This window comes from Hyaena hyaena, unplaced genomic scaffold (genome assembly GCF_003009895.1).
Source record: "Hyaena hyaena isolate Hyena2069 unplaced genomic scaffold, ASM300989v1 scaffold_297, whole genome shotgun sequence".
Taxonomy (NCBI): domain Eukaryota; kingdom Metazoa; phylum Chordata; class Mammalia; order Carnivora; family Hyaenidae; genus Hyaena; species Hyaena hyaena.
The window spans coordinates 1945184-1963156 of NW_024080929.1; the positions used below are offsets into that span (position 1 = coordinate 1945184).

The 17973-nt window shown below is 47.6% G+C and overlaps 1 protein-coding gene across 5 annotated transcripts in view; it reads right to left on the minus strand.

The window, feature by feature from the left end:
* The window catches only part of PAK3 (p21 (RAC1) activated kinase 3), a 139781-nt gene extending 128726 nt beyond the window's left edge, over window positions 1-11055 (minus strand). The window contains exons 1-6 of one of the 5 annotated variants that reach the window (XM_039247411.1): window positions 10881-11055; window positions 9913-9978; window positions 9674-9792; window positions 8300-8335; window positions 7923-8129; window positions 4088-4240 (exon numbers count right to left, since the gene is read on the minus strand). The gene's annotated coding sequence lies outside the window, so the exon portion shown is untranslated. Of the gene's footprint in view, window positions 1-2812; window positions 2833-4087; window positions 4241-7922; window positions 8130-8299; window positions 8336-9673; window positions 9793-9912; window positions 9979-10880 lie in introns of those variants that run through there. The other 4 variants (XM_039247412.1, XM_039247413.1, XM_039247416.1 and 1 more) reach the window with 4 other exon arrangements.
* Between the last annotated feature and the right edge of the window lie 6918 nt (window positions 11056-17973).

Genomic DNA, 17973 nt, shown 5'->3' on the forward strand with positions numbered 1-17973 from the left:
TGTTAACTTGTTAGTAACAGCTGTTGAAATTCCAGTGGGATCTATGTATGCACATGCACACTCAACAGAAATTTCTTTTATCATCCAGCTAACTCATTAGCCTTTCCTTTCTCTTGCTTGAATACCATGTCCCAGGGTTAACAGGGTAAAAGAAGACCTAGGTTACATGAGAGGTGCCTACTGTAAGCAGCAGGGAATTCTAGATCACAGGCATATAAAATCACAGACACACACTGTGGCCTAGGAAACCCCTGAGCATGCATAAGGAAACACATTCTTTACCTTACCCTCCCCTTGGGAGAGAAAGGAGTTCCCAAGTTAAGCCATAAATTTCCAGAAAACAAACCATGTAACTTGGCACCCTGTTTGGGTAGACTGGCTAAGGTTCTATTAGAGAGGATTTCTGTAAAAGAAAATTATGGCAAAAATTGTGGATTTGAGCTTTTTCTTTTTATTCCTAGATATCAATTCCACTCCTTACTGCTCCGGAAAGATCTAGTCCCACTGGTACTCTGGCAATGACCAACACTCTTCCTATGGCCACAGGTTGCTGAAAACCTTCCATAGCAGGGGAGAGGAGAACACTAGTGGCAAGTAGGAAAAAAAAAAAAAAAGCGACAATGCTGATCACGAGCTACCTGCAGTGGGGGTGTGTTATGGTGTCTATGTGTCAGTGAGAAAGCATGGGACTGTGGCCATATCAGCGTGTGGGCATGTGTAAGAGTTTGGGAATGTGTGGGTGTGTGGAGAAGTGTGGGGTCACTATACGCATGTGTGAATCACAGATATGCATGAGTTGGATCCTGTCAGTGAGGGAGTGTAGGTCAATGTTAGGGTGAGTATGGTGTCTGTGCCAATGGGTTCATGTGAGAGTTCAAGGAAGAGTCCATGGCAGCTCAGGCAAGTATGCTGAGCTACAGTCAATATACTTAAGCATCAGTGACTGCGTGGGCATGCAGGCCAGTGTGAGCAAGTGTGTCAACCTAAGGGATGATGTTGCAGGGTGGATGTGAGTGAGTGTGAGCCTGCATGGCCATTCATGGAGTCCGTAGCTGCCTGGTGTGAGTGCATGAATGTACTTAATGGGAACTGACAGCAGCAGTGTGAACTGTGTGGGCTGGTGTGGTGTGTGCCAGCGTAAACACAGGTCAGTGACTATGCAGGGCACTATCTGTGTACTGTTGTGAAGGTGTGCAGCAACATAGGGGTGTGCCACCATGAGAGTACAGGAGTGAGAATGTGCAAGAATATGAGTGTGTAGCAAGTGTGACGGTGCCAGTGTGAACATGGGTGATGTAGAAATGGCAGTTAGAGGGTGAGAGGGTATACATGTGAGTGTGTGTGAGTTTGAGAGTGTGACTCTGTGACCTTGGGGATGTGCAGGAGTGTAAGATGTTGAGTGTGATGCCATGAATGTGAGTATATGTGAAAACGTGCAAACAGCAGCATATCAGCACGGGTGTGCTGTGTGACCATGTGTTCATGTGAATTAGCATGAGGACTGCATGTGAGTGGGCATATGGGTATGTCCACTTGTGTCTATGTGGCTGCACACACGTGGCTGTGTTTGCATGTGAGGGCAGGGTGACATGTGTTGCTGAAAGTGGCCGAGTTTACAAAAAATGAGCATGCATGACCACATTTGAGGCCGTACACTTGTGAGTTTGGTGAAGTGGGCAACCAGGTCTCAGTGTAAAGGTGAGCAAATGAGCGTGAATGTGTGTCAAAATGTGCATGTTTCCATGTGTACACGTGATTCTATGTGAATGTGTCAGAGGTGGGGAGGTCATGTCAGTGCTGAGGAGGAGTCCAAAAGCATGTAATCCTGAGTTTAAGACTTAAAAAGGCACAAAAGCAGAAACGGTGAGATTACCTTTATAGTATGAGTATGTATGTATGTGCGTGTGTCCCTGTGAGGAGTTGTGAGTTAACTAAGTGTACGACTATGAGAAGGAAATAGTGACAGGGTGAAAGTGTTAGAGTACATAAAATTGAGGGTAGTATGGCTCTATGAGTAATGGGCAGGGGACAGTCAATGTAGGTCTGTGTGCAGACTATGTGTGAGTGTGGAGGAATTGGAGGGGTAAATGTGATTCTATCCACTGTGTGAACAGGAGTGAGAAGGTGTGACTGTGAGAGTGCAAGAACATAAGAAAATGTAAAGGTGTGGGTATGTGAGAACGTGTGGCTGGGGTGCATGGCAAGTGGGAGCATGTGTCAGTATGAGAATGCAAATATATAAATGAGTGTGGTAGCCTGAGTGTGCCTGTGTGCAGTGTGTTTGTAAATACAACTGTGTGTGAGGGTGAGGGGGTGGGAGGGATCATCCCCACAAACATGTCTAGTGTGAACAGTGTGAGTCAAGGAGGCATAAGGACGGTGTGAATGTCTAAGAGTACATGCTCATGAGAGAGAGAGAGAGAGAGCACTGAAGAGTACCAACATCATTTGGGATGTTGAGACACTCTTGACAAAGTGTCTTTCCACCCAAAGCCACAGCACGTGTCCAGATACAGGCAAGTTACTCAGCCCCTTCTCAACCTCTGTCTCCTCCTCGTGGGTAAGACAATGATTCTGGTACCTACCCTGAGCTAGTATCACTTTTATAATCAGGAACAAGAACAGTAACTATTAGAAAAAAAGATACCTACCTTGCAGAGTTACTGGGGGACCAAATGGTCTCATGCAAATAAAATGCCTAGCACAGTGCTCACAACAGTAGATGATAAATATAAGTTATTATTGTAGCTGTCACAGAATACCCAGGAGAGACCCCGGGGGCTTGTTTCTTACTTTAGTGAGTTCTAGTTACCTTCTGTCGCTCTGGGTCTATAGAGGATCCCCTACTGCGGCATCTCTAGAAAGCTGAATACATCAGTATCGGCAAAAGGCTGTAATTTCATACCCTCCATTTCCCGGCTGAAACTCTGGAGCTTCTCCCTTATAAGAAGGCATCACAGAAACACCTGCCACTGGGCTGCACTTTGCCTTTGTCCTGTAGGCCCAGGGCAGCCAGGTTCAGTGGGAAAGGGACCACCCCTGCATTTTCCTTATTGGTTTTCTGTTTCATTTGTTTTTCTTGTTGGGGGCTTTCTGTTTTGGTTGGTTGCTTGCTTTTGACTTGGGCATTTAGAGAGACGGCTAGGTAGCTGACAAGGAGACAGACAGAAGGCCAGACAAAGAGAGGGACAGGTAGCTGGACTGTGGCATATGGCAACAGAAGGCCAGATGGAGCAGCTGATAGAGGAAGGCATAATGGCCGCCCTAGAGGAAAAGGGGTAGAGCAGAGGCAGACCAAGGAACCTGAGAGATGTAAAGAGGGAGAGAGGCCCCTGTCAAAAGGCTGCCAGGGGAACTGTCAGGCACTTGTGAGAGAGACTAGAAGCCTGTGAAATCTAGTCCCCACCCGTACTTTGCAGTCTAACCTACCTGCCAAGACGAACACTCCAGAAACCATGCAAGAATTATTTAAGGCAGTAGAGAAGCAAGGGCCACACTACATACTCCAGACTCAAGTGTCATCGGAGAGCTGGGGGAAAAAGCACTCCCTGGTTGGCTGGGAAGGCAAGGGAAGGTTCTGGAAAGGTTAAGCCTGCCAGGCCCAGAAGCTGGGATAGATGGCATGGCGGTACCCTTTGACAGGAAGGTAAAATTTAAGTTATGGAGCAGGAGAAATTACAGGAGCTAATTGGTCAGTTAGTGACATGTGGCTGAAATGCCACCTTGACACCAGGAAAGCAAGAGGAGAGGAAGTGGCAGCTTGATGGGAAGCATGTCTGGTTCTGCTGAAGCTCATAGGTAGAGCTTGAGCATTTGCAACAGACTTGGCGATGACTGCTAGGTTGTTTATTCTCCTCACCCCACGATGTAGGTCAAGGCTGTCATTCCTAACCACATTAGAGATGGGCGAACCAAGAAACCCAGGGTAGCCTTACGGGCCACAATCCCCCAGGAAGGAGGGGCTGTGCCCTGAGGCCTGGCTCTGAGGGGAGGGGCAGGGTCTTTAATACCGGGAGCTCTGGTGGAAAGGTGGCATTTACCTGGACTTGGAGATCCCTAACTCCCTGCCCTGGAGTCCATTACTCACCTCTCACTGCCTGCTCACTCCTGCAGGACCTCAGCACAGGTGGGCGCTGCCCATGAGAAGGGGCCAGGCTGCCTTCAGCTCCGACGGACTCGGTGCTGGGCACACCAGCTGCCACAAGATTCAAGGACTCAGCTGCTCTTTCTTGGGGAAAACCTGCCAAGAGAAGCATCGTGGGGGTGCAGGAACCTCTTTCCCCACCTGCTACAACTCCCTCAGCCAACCTCCCCAAATGTCACACACACAACAGTGGATTTCAGAAAACCCTTTGAGAAGGCAGAGAATCAGACAGGGGAGAAAGCATATTTTAAAAAAGGCACTGCTGTGTCAGAGTCCAGAAAGTGCACTGAACTGCAAGTTTCAAGTTGAGACCTCCTGTCCTTTCACCACTCTGGATCTGCTTGCTAGCTCATGGAAAAGACCAGCCCTAGTCACCATGGACATGCATCCTCAGGAGGACTAGATCAAACAGGACAGATGTGAAATATTTGTATATTCACAGGAGGTGGTACTGTCTGGCATACTATAGAAAACTGAGAGATGATGGCAAATGCAGGTTGGCTCTGAGGATACCTGAGCTTCCTGAGGACCCTGCAATACTGATGCTGTCTATTTCACTTTCATTGCTGTTTATTGAGGCCTATTTCATCCCTCAAGTCCAAGCCTCTACCTCTGCGTCCTTCCCTTCTCAATGACCTTCTTCACTGGCTTGGGGGTGGGAAGTACTCAGAGGGTTCCTAATCTGCTACCATTTCACAGCTGCTGAGGACCTCAGCCTCTGATCCTAACTGGAACCTCCTTCTAAGTTCCCCCAACCTCCACTATGGGGAGGTGCTCCCATGGTCTTTCTCAGATTTCTTAGGGTGGCTATATACTGGGGTTTTCTTTTTGGTGACAGTTTACCCTATCATTCCCACAGAGGTTTCCATATCCAACCATGGAGACAAGGTCTCTAACTGTTCACTGCTCTGCCTTTTCCCACAATTACTTGAGCCTCTCAAGAGGAAACCAATCTTCCCATTGCAGTCGTTCCCACCCTGCCTCCTCCTTCCCTCCATGGTGTCTGTCCTCAAAGAAAATCAGCACCTATATGTTACATACAAACAAACCCAGACCCAGGCTAGCACAACGTTCTATTAGAGGACACCAAATGCACAAGGTCCTAATCCAGAGACACGGATGGATGGATATCTAAAGGTAGAGATAGTAAAATTGAACCCTCAGGGAGCCAAGAAAAGCTCCATGATTCCCAATTCCCCCTTGGTGAATAAGAAGACAAAGCCATACCCTAGGTCTGCCACTTGCTCCTGGTGAGACTCCAGAGCACGTCCGTCCGTCTGTCCCCCAGTAGCCCTGGCATTCTGCAAGTGCTTCCCACTCTTGCACTCTAAGCAGCATTTCCAAATCCTACCCACTGGACTGCTAAGTGGTGTGCCCACCCCTCCCTTACTGCATGAGCTCATCCTGCAAGGGTGAGGGGAGGTGAGTGACGGCTGCCAAAGCTCCAGAAAGGGGTAGGACTGGAAGAGGGCTCAAGAAGTGTGGCCATAAAAAGTCCCCTGAGCATGGGGATGGCACCAAGCACCGTGGGGGTGGGGAACAGCACCAGAGGGCCAGGTGGGGGGCAGTAGGTGCACCAGCTCAAACTGACCAAGCACTTCCAGGTTTCTGTGCAAGATCAAGAGCTTTCCTTAGGCCTGCCTCCCCCTCGCTTTAGCCTCCGATGAACTGCATGGCAGCCTACTTCGAATCTCCCAGTTGCACAGCTGGAGCCAGTGTAGATTAGACTGGCAGGACATAGTTCTCCATCTGGTGGCCACACTCCTCTGGCCTCTCTGGAGGGTGAGTTTTGTTGAGTGTGTGGGGATGTAGCCTGTGTGTGAGTACATGCCGGCTTGAGTATATCTGTGCTGCTTCCTGCACCCCACTGTATTTGGGTGTCCTGTGTGCCTGTATCCTGTTGTGTGCGTGCTGTGTCATATCTATGCTATTTTGTGTGTGTCCAGTTTGTATCATCTTGGGTGTGCATGCAGTCATGTTTATACCATGCCATGGGGCTGCACGGTGTTGTATGTGCATTGTATCTATCAGACACAGACATGTGTCTGATCCATATTATGTACCATATACCATATTGTGTACATATATGTACCATATCCCATATTATGTGTCTGAATCATGTTGCATGTTTACTCAACCTTGTGTCTGCACCTGTGGCTTACTTAGCCTCTTACTGGAAGATGGGGCAGGGATCAGTGCACTCACTTTGTGCCTACCAGCACCCCAGCTTTGCTGCATTCCAGCTTCCTGCCAACATCTCTGTTTGGGAACTAGGGCTGCTGCTTTGTTGGTGGGGATGGGGGGGTGGGGAAGCTGTAGCCAACCGCCAATCTCTCTCTCTAGCACAGGGCCCTCCTGTGGCAGGTGCCTGGCCCAGCACTAAAGATGGCATGGAAAGAAGTTCTGGAACCTTCTTCAGGCCCAAAAGAGGAAACTAAGCACTAGGGAGATGGCTCCCTTGCTCAATTTCCAGCCTCATCCATATAGAAGGACCTGCAGGAAGCTGCAACTGCTTCAGTTTCTCCTTCAGGCCATTTGGAAGGACTGGAGCCCTTCTCCACAGGGAGCTAACAGCTGCACAGGGGATCACACCAGCCTGGGAGCTGGGCCATGGGATGCATGGGGAACTCTGCCAGACATGTCCCTGTTGAAGTCACTAGAGGGCGCAATTGTGCTGATGGTTAGCGATAGTGTCTCTTGAGGGTACAGAATTCCAACAAGTCCACCTGGCTCAGAGACAGATGAGGGAGAAGTAAGGAAAAGGATATACACCCTAAGCAGGCCTTTCTTTACTCTCATCGCAAGCCCTTCTGTTTGGAGGCTGAGTTAGGGAGTTGGTGCCACTAGTGCATATCTGCCCCCTACCATACTGAAGGAGATCTGCATAAGATCCCCAAAGAGTTTTTCAGGGCCTTGGTTATAGGGTCGCTAGCAGATTCTCCACTTGGACTTCTCTTCTCCCCACTGTGTCCCATTCATTGAAGTAAAATAAAACCACACTGCTAAAAGAGATGAAATGTGTATAGTGGTTGTGGGGTTTGTTTTGCATTGTTTTCCCCCAAACTGGAGAACATACCAAAAAGTGTGATTTAAAAAGATAAATGGTTTTGGGGGGGGGGGATGTTATTCTATCGGGGACCTGCCTTCATGACCAAGAACAAATGGACCCACTTCCTAAAATGTCATGACCATCTCAGAAGCCACCAACTCCAGCCCCATCATTCGAAAGACAAGATGAGTGAGGCTCAGAGAGGGGCAGAAGCAGACCAGAACACCTGACTCCTCTGACTCCGAAGGTTAATTCCACCCCAGATCCTGGTCTTCTAGGCTCTTAAAAAAAAAAAAGAAAAAGAAAACAACTTTCTCCAAATCCAGCCCCCTTCCAGCTCAGGTCAAAACTCTGGCCCCCGGCTCCACTGTGTGGGCTCCAAGATGGTCCTATTCCATCTCAATGATTAGCTGCCTAGGCCTTTCCATGACCGCACCTTGGGAATAATCTCCATTCCCCACCAGTAAACTGTTCATCTCATTCCAGTGTTCAAGGTCTGCCTCCCCCATTTTGCTTCTCACTGGCAGAGCCAGCTATAGCTATGCCATTTTGCCCCTTGTTACATTCCCCAGGTGCAGCACAGATTGCCCTAACCTGCAGATAATTGACTGAATGTGCAAATCAGACATAGATCCATTGCACTGATTAACATTTCCAATTAAACTCTGGATTAGCCCATGTATATTAGTGGCCGGAACAATCACTCCATCTGTAAATGCAAATAAATACCTTCCAAAGTCGTGGGGCACATTAGGAAGCAACATTACTGGAGGGAATGGAAACAGACTGCCAGACATGGGGGCTCCTTTGGTTCTCTGGTACCCCTAAATCAGGTTTTAAATGTATGTCTGTTACTTGATCAGAAGGCTCCAGCTTCACACCGGAAATGGAGGGCTCTGGCCCTGCCAGCTGCTGCATGCTCTTTCCTGCCCCCTGCTGGAAAAGCCACAAAGTGCTGAGTTGGCAGGGGAGGCCACCCCAGGCCTTGCAGAGGGAACCTCTTAGCCTCAGGTGGGGTGGGGGTGTGTGTGTGGAGAGGCTGAGGGGCCAGCAGGGCAGTTGGAGCTTAAGCTGCCCCCCCCAGATGCCTCAACAACTGCACTTACCTTCAAGGGCAGTGCTTCTCACCATCCCACGGGCCCCTGGAAGGAAGGCATTTTTTGAGCACGGGCAGGTACCCCAGACCTGGCCCTGGCCCTCCTCACATAAAAGCAGTCAACCTACCTGTGTCTTGGGTAGATTCAAATCTCTCCCAATCCCCTTTGGGACCCTGCCCCTCCTTCCTTCTCCTTACCCAGAAGGAAAGAGCCATTGTTGAGTCCACTGTTCACAGGGTTTCTTCTCCTTCCTATGACCAAAGCTATTAGCTCCTGAAGGCAGGTTACACAGATGGGAATACTATAAATTTCCTAAATATCAAGAAATTGTTCCCCTAAGTATGGGCTGAGACACCTGTGCCTTAGCCATCCAAATTTTCCCATCTCACCAGTGGGAAATCATAGCATTCAGGTTCCTGGTAAGACCACAGCTTCTTTCTTGTTATAGCTCCTTGTGGCTTCATTCCCAATTGCTTCATCTGATTTCTAGACCTGATTTCTTTTGGCCTTGACCACCCTCTATGACCTCATAGTAGCTTAAATCTCTGACCTCATAATAGCAGAGTCTCTGATGGGGGCAGCACCTCCCCATCCCCCCAGTTATTCCTCATTTTGCTCACTTTCCACGTCTACTGCCCTCGCCCCCAATGACCTCAGCACAGTTGTTTATTTTGTATGTCCATTCTGCCTCCAACCAGAAAATCTGCAACCTGGGGCGCCTGGGTGGCTTAGTCGGTTAAGCGTCCGACTTTCGCTTAGGTCATGATCTCGCGGTTCGTGGGTTCGAGCCCCGCGTCGGGCTCTGTGCTGACTGCCAGCTCAGAGCCTGGAGCCTGTTTCAGTCTGTGTCTCCCTCTCTCTCTGACCCTCCCCTGCTCACGCTGTGTCCCTCTCTCTCTCCTAGAAATAAATAAAAACATTAAAAAAAGAAAAAAGAAAATCTGCAACCTGTGGTAATGGTCAGGTAGTCAGAACACCCTTTGGGTATTGTGGCCCTTGCCTGTATCCGTATCACAAGTGAACCTCCTTTTTCTGTTCTGTCTCTCCCACAAGGCCCACCTGCCTGCCTGGAGGCTTGGAGGGTCTGCTCCTTGACTTCTCAAAGTCCCTCTGGCCTCAAGATTCTCAGCTGTTGGCTTCCACCCAGCATACATGCCAGTCTCTTCCTATTTTGCCTCTTTAATGGAGAAGGGAAGTATGACATTTGTATCCAGACACTGACAGAAGCGTACATGGCTCTCCCTTCAAGCCCGGGCCTATTAGTCATCTATTACCAGTTAAGCCCCTTCACCCAAAGGAGCTCCTGGTTGGGGACCTCAAGTACCAAATCTCAGACCTGCCCAATTATAATTTTGCAAATGGCCCAGTAAAAACCGCACTGACCTTTATACTTCGGTCATCCCAGAACAGGGCCACAGTGTTCACAGTGTTGTCACCAACAGGAATGGACCTCCTTCTGTTCCAACACCTCAGACAGCCATACAGTTGGCCTGGATTTGAGTCTGCAAAACCATGGGGGGAGCAAGACTAACATGGCTAAAGGCTTCCCTGCTGAAAGCCATTTAAAAACAAAATAACACTGCAACCGCCCCCTTCATGCTTCCCAAAGCCAAGCCACTCACCCTTCTCTCCATTGCTTCTACAGAACACAGCCTAGAACCCTCAAGTCCAGAGTCTGGCACTGGATTCTGGAAGGTGGGACCAAAATATCAAGTGGGGCCTCTGGCTCCCTCCCTGCCGGCACCGCCCTCCCACCCCGTCCCTCCACCACCATCACCTAAGGAAGGAAAACCTGCCAGAGCAAGTATCTAAAATGTTCAATCTGCCCCCAAGTGTGCCAGTCATCTTGCCAGAGCCAGTTCAGAAACAGAGCGCAAGGCCCCCCTGCGAGCTAAGGACGGAGTAGGAGGAGCAGTGCATCTAATGACCCCTAATGACCCATGCCCCCCAGACAAAGACAAAGGCCAACTGAGGGATCCCAGCCTTTTTAGGGATAGTACTGCATCATTCCAATCTCCACAGGAACAGAAAGGAGTCCTCGTGTCATTACCCTCCTCCCTCACCACCAAGAAAAGGGGAGGAGGGTGAAAGAAAAATGAAAAGAAAGGGCGCCCATTTAAGAAAATCGTCACTTTTTCTGTTTGCTCAGGTTGGGTTGGTCCCCCTCTCCCGGACCTGCACGGGCTGCGGCCACACCTCCTCCCCTTGGTTGAGGGGTAGGGGGGCTGCCGTTGCTACTGGGGCTGGGGGAGGGGGCGGGAAGATGGTGTAAGACTAACCGGCTGACGTTGCTTTGGGGGCGTATTTGGCCTCCAGCGGCCCAGGCCCGTGTCAGCGAGTCCAGGGCTTGCCCCAGCCAAGGGGTCCAGGCCTTCCGAGAGAGTGGCCCTGACACACCCACTCGTCCGCGTTCGCCCTGCGCGATGCGGCGAACTGCGCGCTGGGTCTCAGGGCTCCCGGGGAGCCACATAGGTGACCCGAGGCTGGGGCGCCGCGAGAACAGGAGGGAACCCCGGGAAGGCAGAAAATCTGCCCGGCAGCGCCACACCCTCCCCCGAGCGAGCCGGGCGCCGCGAGTCGCGGGATTTACCTGCCACTGGTCCAGCCACCCTGTCCAGACCTCTCCTCTACCTCCGAGCGCGCGGGCTGGCGGGGCTGGGGGGCCGCAGCCGCACCCGCAGCCCCGGGCCCGGCCCGCTCCCCCCGGCTCTCCTCCTGGCCCCGCACACTTGCTCCGTGCCAGGAAAAGCTGCAGCCCCCCGCGCGAGCCCCCAGACGGTGCGCTGCCGACAGCTGCCCGCCCGCGGCAGAGCCCCGCTCGGCAACCGCTCCCTAGCTGTTGTCTGCTATGACGTCACCCGGGCTCTGCACCGCACGCGGGCCAATCAGAGGGTGAGGAGAAAACTAAAATCGCCCTGAGTGGGCTGCTGGGGACCAATCTTTTGTTTCCAGGCAGGAAGCGCCTGGGAGGGGGGGAAAAAAAAAAACTGAAGGGGAGGGAACAAGAGAGGGAAAGGAAAAGGAGATGGAAACTTCTACACTGTCAGGGTTGTCTAGACAGAGGTGGAGCCATCAAGAGAGAGGTGCACCTGTCAGTAAGGACGGGCGGGGCATTTCGTGTCTCTTCCTCAACTGGCCACCCTCAGTGAAGACTGTAATTTCAGGTAAATTTGCAGGGGAGGAAATACGTCCAGCTACACGGGCACTCTTTATTGGGGAAAATGGTTTGGGTTTGGGACACCACCTGTCAGGCCAACATGTTACACTGGTGGAGTCCCTTGGATACACAGTAGACTAGCGCAGATATGGCCGTGGCATTCAAAGATGACAATGTAGATAGGGAAACTATCTGCCTATGAAACACATTTTAAAACACGGAGCATGATACAAAAACAAACAACTTCAAGTTTATAGATATACTTAATTTCATTAAAATGTGGCTCTCCTAAAACCTTGCATGGCCTCTCGTCTTTAAGAAAAAGTTCAAATTTTTGCCCATGTGCGAAACTTAAAATGTAACTCCAACACTCATCTCTTGCTACTCCAAAATCCAAACCCTCCAGGATTTGGCTAGATTGTATAAATTATGATAAATCCCAGCAAGGAGAGAATAAGCTGTCATAAAAAAATGACAAAGAATGCAAAACAGTAAATACATTCAAATTATAATAATGTAAAAATACCCATAAAATGATCAAAACAGAACATAAAATTATCATAGTTTAGGTTAAAGTTTATGGGTGATTTTCCCTCTCCACTTTGAAACTTATTTTTCTAAAGATAAATATACCCTGGCATACTTAAATCGTCAAAATGGGTTATGATCCTCCACAGTCCACTTTTATCAAATTTTCTGGACACTGCATAACATCCCCCAAGCATTTCTCCATAATGCTAACAAAACAAGTTTTATGATGGAGGATGAACTAATATTTTTGCCAAGGTCCTTTTAGGAAAAGTCACACAACAGGCCTCTAAATTCACAGAGACAGTATCTGGGAAAGTTGGGAGACTGGGCTACCTCTTTGGACTAATTCATTTTAAACTATGATGATGTTGAGGGACACCTGGGTGGCTCAGTGGGTTGGGTGTCCTACTTTTCCTCAGGTCATAATCTCATAGCTCATGGGTCTGAGCCCCATGTGGGGCTCTGTGCTGACAGCTCAGAGCCTGGAACCTGCTTCGGATTATGTGTATGTGTGTCTCTGCCACTCCCTTGCTCACACTCTGTCTCTCACATTTAAATAAATAAATATTTAAAAAATTAAAAGTTTTTGATGATGTTGGAAATTGAAAAAAGAACAATGAGTCTTCTAATCTATGACAAGGCAGGAAAGAAGGTGGCGAAAGACTAAGGAAAATACATACTCCAGATTTTCTTAAAGCATCACTTTACATGTTACTTTTTATTTTCCTTAATTAAAAATATATTTATACATACATGATGATTACATGAACATTGCAGAAAGTCCCAGAGATGGAATTTATATCGAGATCTGTCTGCGTCCAAGGCCCATGCTCTTTCTTTCTTTTTTTCTTTTTTCTTTTTTAATTTTATTTATTTTTTTTTAATTTTTTAAAATTTTATTTATTTATTTTTAAGAGAGTGGGAGAGTGAACTCAAGTAGGAGCAGGGAGGGGCAGACTGGGAGAGAGAGAATCCCAAGCAGGTTCTGTACTGTCAGCCCAGAGCCAGATGCAGGGCTCGAACTCACCAACCATGAGATAGGACCTGAGCCGAGATCAAGAGTTGGACGCTTAAATGACCGAGACACCCAGGTTCCCCCTCATGCTTTTTTTTTTTTTTTTTTATGATGCATGGTATCATTGGTTTAGTTAAAATACATACTTGCTTTGGAAAAAAACAGAGTTTACTAGATTAGGGGTTTTTTAATACCAGGCATGTTTAAATATTTTTTTTTTTTTTTTTTTTTTTTTTTTGCTTGGTGGTTGTTTCCTAATGTAAAAGCAGTCATCACCCTTCTTCTCAAATCCCTGATTAATAGGTTGAAATCACCGTGGTTCTGCTTTCAATGATTGTACAGATACCTTTTTAATTAACTTTGGGGTTAAAGAAAGTAGCCCATCACATTGATTTTTTTGTTTTTGCATCACGGTAAGCGTAATCTAAAAATCACTGATCTAAATGAATGAGCATTTACTTAATGTTACATCTCTGATTTGTAAAATGCGCTTGCTTGGGTTATTTAGAACAATAAGAACATTTTTATTTTTAAGAAATCGAAAGATAAAACGATTTTTTTTCTGGCTAATGATTTAACTTGTTCTTCTAGGCTATTGATTTAAATTGTAATTAAAAGGTATTTGATTTCACTCTAATCCTTCCATATACCTCAGCTATAACTCAAAGCTATTTATGCAGTCACGGCACATGGTTATTTAAGCATTTCATGTGTGTATTTCTTCTCTCACTGGTGAGTATAGAAAGTACCCCAGGGCCAAAATCCTATTAGGTGCCTGACAAATTAAAGCATAGAGGTGTCATAGAAAGAGGACTGGACTTAGAAGACAGGCCCAGCACGAAAGACTTCAGTCTACCCATGAAAGGGTAATGACTTATATTCTTCTCAGTACCATAAAGCAGTCTTTACTACCAATGTCCAAGAATGTAGGACAACTGCATGGGAACTTTCAGGGAAGGTGAAGATTTCATCTGTGTAATTTTTCCCACTCAACTCCCACTTTCCCTGGTTTCCTTCTCCGAGCTCACTGATTTAAGGATATAATAACAACACTACTGTAATAACCGCGTGGCATATGTATCCTGCTTCTCAGGTTACAAACCGCTTTTGTATCTCCCAATTTGATGCCCACAACAACCACAAGAGCATACTGTGGCAATTATGATCCACATTTCATAGATGAGCAAACAGACACCCAGGAGTTTAAAGTAGCCTATCCACTGCCTCACAGAGAAGGTCCTAGAAGCCAGGTCTCCTACTCTCCATTTTGTGTTCTTTCTACCACCCTACATGGCAATGTCAGTTGTTTTTCTCCTGTGGCTCTCACCAACCTGACCAGCCCCTAGAGTCACAGGAGAAGCGACAGGCTCTGAGATGAGGCTCACAGCAACAGAGGTAAACTGCAACTATCTCCAAACCCTTCCAGTCAAATCCCAGACCAAAGGAACACTGCTCCTTCTCATTATACCATGGATAGGAGGGTAAAATGGCACAGCCTTTTTATTTAAAAGGGCAAGCTGGCAATACCTAGGAAGTTTGAAATGCATGTGCTACTTGACCAAGTGATTTCAGCTCAAAGAATTGTTTATGGATACACTCACAAAAACATGAGAAGATATGGGGCGCCTGGGTGGCTTAGTCGGTTAAGCGTCCGACTTTCGCTTAGGTCATGATCTCGCGGTTTGTGGGTTCGAGCCCCGCGTTGGGCTCTGTGCTGACTGCCGGCTCAGAGCCTGGAGCCTGTTTTGGTCTGTGATTCCCTCTCTCTCTGACCCTCCCCTGCTCACACTGTCTCTCTCTCTCTCTCTCTCTCCTAGAAATAAATAAAAAACATTAAAAAAAAAAAACATGAGAAGATATGTTCTCATATGTTCGTTCAAAAGAAAAACTCATATATAAAGGACAACCTAAATGTCCCTCATTAAGGGAACTGTTGAATAACATACAGCACATGCATATTTTAGAATACTATATGCCAGCTAAAAAGAATCAAATGGATTTTTAGGTATTGGAACAGAAGTACATCTTGACACATTCTTTTTATATATATATTTATTTATTTTTTATTTCTGAGAGAGAGAGAGAGAGAGAGGCAGCGTGAGCAGGGGAGGGTCAGAGAGAGAGGGAGACACAGACAGAAACAGGCTCCAGGGTCTGAGCTGGCTGTCAGCACAGAGCCCGACGCGGGGCTCGAACCCACGAACCATGAGATCATGACCGAAGTCAGACGCTTAACCAACTGAGCCACCCAGGTGCTCCACATCTTGACACATTCTTGAGTGAAAAAAGTTGCAGAATGGCATATGTACTATTGTTTTGTTTAAAATGTGTGTGTGTGGAGGTTAATCTGGCATTATACACATCAAACTGTTAAGAGGGTAACTCTGGGAATTAAAAAGGAAGACATGTGGATACGTATGTGGGCATGGTGGAGGTCATTAACTGTTTTCTTTATACACTTCTGCATTGTCTGTACATTTTTATAAATATACAGCATGTGCACATAAGAAACATTAAAAAGCACAGATAAAGCTTTCTTTGGATGGAGACAAAAACAAAGCAAATAGAATGAACAAAGTGCTGTCCTGAAGGGGGTCTGAATGCTAGCTAGGTCCATGGTTCAAGTGTGACAATGAAGGCTATGGTATACTGGGCTGAGCTGAGCCATACCTGGGTAGGCACAGAGGGGCAGAAATGTACAACCCAGTGGGCAAAAGCAGAATGGATATCCTGACTCCCTTCCCATCCCCTGCCTCAAGTTCTACAGCCAGAAATTGTTCCCAGTGGTGGACTCTGGGTCTTTGTGGCTCTTAGTCTTTACAGCTTTTGTTAAAGCAGCTGGTCTTAAAAAAAAAAAAAAAAAGGCAAAACAAAAACTCCCCCTCTTGCTCTGAATACAAAAGGACCCGGCTGGGCAGTTAGTGCACAAAGCATTTGCCGAGAGAGCACCGTGCCCACCCCTCCTTCAATGGGGCCAGCGCACTGCAACTTGTTGCCATCACTGCATTCAGACTCTACTGTGTCCCTTCCTCCCGGCACTCCACTCCCACTCATTTCCGATTGGACACAACATGGTGGGGAACCTGCCTGGCAAAGAGCAAGGAGCCTCAGAATGCCAAGGGGCTCATCCTAGTTCCCTTAAAAACCAGAGGAGGATGGTGGGCACCTGGGTGGCTCAGTCAGTTAAGCATCTGGCTTTGGCTCAGGTCACGATCTCACTGCCTGTGAGTTCAAGTCCTGCGTCAGGCTCTGTGCGGACAGCTCAGAGCCTGGAGCCTGCTTCAGATTCTCTGTCTCCCTCTCTCTCTGTCCCTCCCCTTCTCACACTCTGTGTGTCTCTCTCTTTCTCAAAAATAAATAAATTTAAAAAAATAAAAATAATAAAATAAAAATCAGAGGAGGAGGAGAGAAGGAAGCCCAGAGCTAGGAAATCACCATCCTCTTGGGGCTTCAGGGTTCTGGCCAGCAAATGAAAAGACCCAGAGTCCAGTCTAGCTTCTCATCAGGAAACCCTGAGCAAGACTCAAATTTCCCTGGGCTTTAGTTTTCTCTTCTGTGAAACCTGACCTGCTATCTCCCCAGACTCTTGTATGGATACAAATGACTAATGGAAAAACAGTGGATTTAACAGATTTTAGAGCTACACACCTCCTTAATAGACTTGATGAGTCCCCATTTATATATACTGTCCATATTGTGGGACCTTGGGAATGAAAGGGGGGCATGTCTTTCCTCACCTTCCTTCACTATAATTAGCATAGGTTAGGGACCTGCCCCTTAGAACCTACAAGCATTCAGGAGCTCACAACCTCTGCCCTCCTCCCTTCCATCAGAGAGTTAGCAGAGGAAAAGCAGAAGACAATTAAACGCAGGTGGCTCTGGATAAATTAATATGAGAATGAGTAAGTTCCTCTCCTCTGACTTGGTTTTAATTAACCCCACGTCCACCATGGTCCCACATAACAAACCGCGTTATTTGTTTGAGCTGATGCTCTGTTTGATTTTGCTCCTAAGCGGATCACATTATACATTCCTTCCCCACACACTCACTGCAGTGCCCAAACCTAATTCAAACTGCAGAGTAAAGTGAATTTGGAAAGTTGGTTTCATTGCTCTCCTTGCTTTACTAGGGAAAGAGAGGGAGAGAGACCGAGAGAGAGAGAGAGCAGAGAGAGAGCAAGCAAGAGAGAGAGAGAGCAGGAGAAGAGAGAAAGAAAGAGAGCAGAATAAAGTGAAGGACAAAATCTAGGGGACAAAGAACCAAGGAGAGAAATAGAAAACCCAATCTTAATTTTTTTTTTTGGAGCAGCTGGACTATGATGTCATGCTTTCCCGGCTCACCTGTGATTGGCTTCTCAGCTCAGCATCTGCTGAACACTAAAGGCTGATTATTTGACAGAGATACAGACCTTTCACAGAAGCTTTGAATCATTGCTGGTTGTCGTGACAACCTGGGCAGTGTCTGTTCCTGATAACCACATAATGAGGTTGTCAGGAACAGAAGTGCCCCCATCCCCACACCCAACCATCTGAGATGGTTAAGCAATGCAACATTTCTTTCAGGAGGTGAAAGGGGGAAAAAAATCACCAACAGGCATGGTGGAGATCCCCTTAGTTAATGCATGCCAGCCAAAGCCTGGAGAAAATTTCTTGCTTCAGGTGTTCTTACCTACCATCCCCAGGTCCCGTCCGAACTATCGTAATCACTCTAATGAAGAAAACTGAGGAACAGGTGGTGGAGGGGTAAGGCGTTTCTGCAACCCTCAAGCGGAGCTAAACAGAGGGAAGTGTGAGAGGAATGCTAAATCAATTAGGGCAAGGCACGTTACCTCTTTTCAAAGGATGCCATCATGACAGGGTCCAGGAGCAATGGGGGGCATGTGTCAAAGGTGGCAGGGCATGGCCATACCCGGTCATCAAAACCAGACATAAAGAGAGCTTGTGTGCTTTTCTGTGGGCTACATTCATTGGCCTGCCGGT